Here is a 1,085-nt window from a genome sequence, read left to right as displayed (position 1 = left end):
CATGGATTGTTTGATCCATTTTTGTCATCCTTCTATCTAGGCTATCGAGCTTAGCTATTACCGCTGCCATGCTATCATTTGCCGAGTTCACTACCCCTCGATTTACTTCGTTTCTTGGATTGTGGTATTCTCTAGAATGCTTAGAGAATTCTTTAATTAATTCCTTGATTACCGGGGGCGCCTTCTTCGTGAGCGGGCCTTGTGAATCGAGCAATTGCCTTGTGGTGACATTGACTCCATCATAAAAGATGGAGACCTCTTGTTGGCTATTGAGGTCATGGTGTGGGCAATTTCTAAGAAGACCTTTGTACCTTTCCCAAGCTTCATAAAGAGATTCTCCGGGTTGTTGCTCGAAGTTGGCTATGGCTTTCTTTAGCTTGGCTATTTAGAGGGCGGGCAAAAGTGGTCTATGAACTCTTCTTTCATCTTGGCCCATGTGGTGACCGATCCAAGAGGAAGTGACTTGAGCCAATCCTTTGCAGCACCCTTGAACGTGACTGGAAGCATGCAAAGAAGTTGGGTCTCGCGTGGAACATTCAGTACATTGAAGTAGTCAGCCACATCATTTACTTCATCCAAGTGCTTGTAGGCGTCTTCGTGGTCCTTCCCATAAAAAGGAATCTCCTTGAGTTGAGCGAGAATATGGCCCTTTAGTTCGAAAGTAGCGGTTACGGGAATTGCGGGCTGCACAAGTCCCGGGCCGGTGTCATCGCGCATCCTCTTCTTCCATTCCCCCATGGGGACTTCATCGATATTAGCCATAGTGATAGCTAAATCGTCTTCAAACTCGGATTCGTGCTCGTATGTGGGTTCTTCTTCTTCCTCGGTCTCGTACTCAGTGTCTTCTTAAATCGGGTCTCCGATTTTCAAAGAGGCACTGGATGCTCCTGATTTGCTGCTCCTCTTCTTGCTGAAAATGGACTAGAGGTTTTTGAGCGGCGAGTTCTTTGAAGAAGCGGATTCTCCAACGGTTTTGCCTTTGCTCCTCCTTAGTGTGGATTCCGGGTCTTCAAGAGGAGGGACCAGAGGTGTATCAAATCTTCGGGTCATGAAACAACTGTAATCAAAACAAAAGACGCGTAAAA

The 1,085-nt window shown here is 46.5% G+C and overlaps 1 non-coding gene across 1 annotated transcript; it reads left to right on the top strand.

Moving 5' to 3' along the window:
• The first annotated feature begins 272 nt into the window (after window positions 1-272).
• LOC145090911 (small nucleolar RNA R71) lies at window positions 273-379 on the top strand. Its single transcript, XR_013701833.1, has one exon. It is a non-coding gene; the product is annotated as a small nucleolar RNA R71 (small nucleolar RNA).
• Window positions 380-1,085: the final 706 nt, after the last annotated feature.

This window comes from Lactuca serriola, chromosome 2 (assembly GCF_051521515.1).
Source record: "Lactuca serriola cultivar US96UC23 chromosome 2, Lser_US96UC23_V15, whole genome shotgun sequence".
Taxonomy (NCBI): domain Eukaryota; kingdom Viridiplantae; phylum Streptophyta; class Magnoliopsida; order Asterales; family Asteraceae; genus Lactuca; species Lactuca serriola.
The sequence above is the reverse complement of the archived record's forward strand: the minus strand, read 5'-3'. Positions and strand labels throughout refer to the sequence as shown.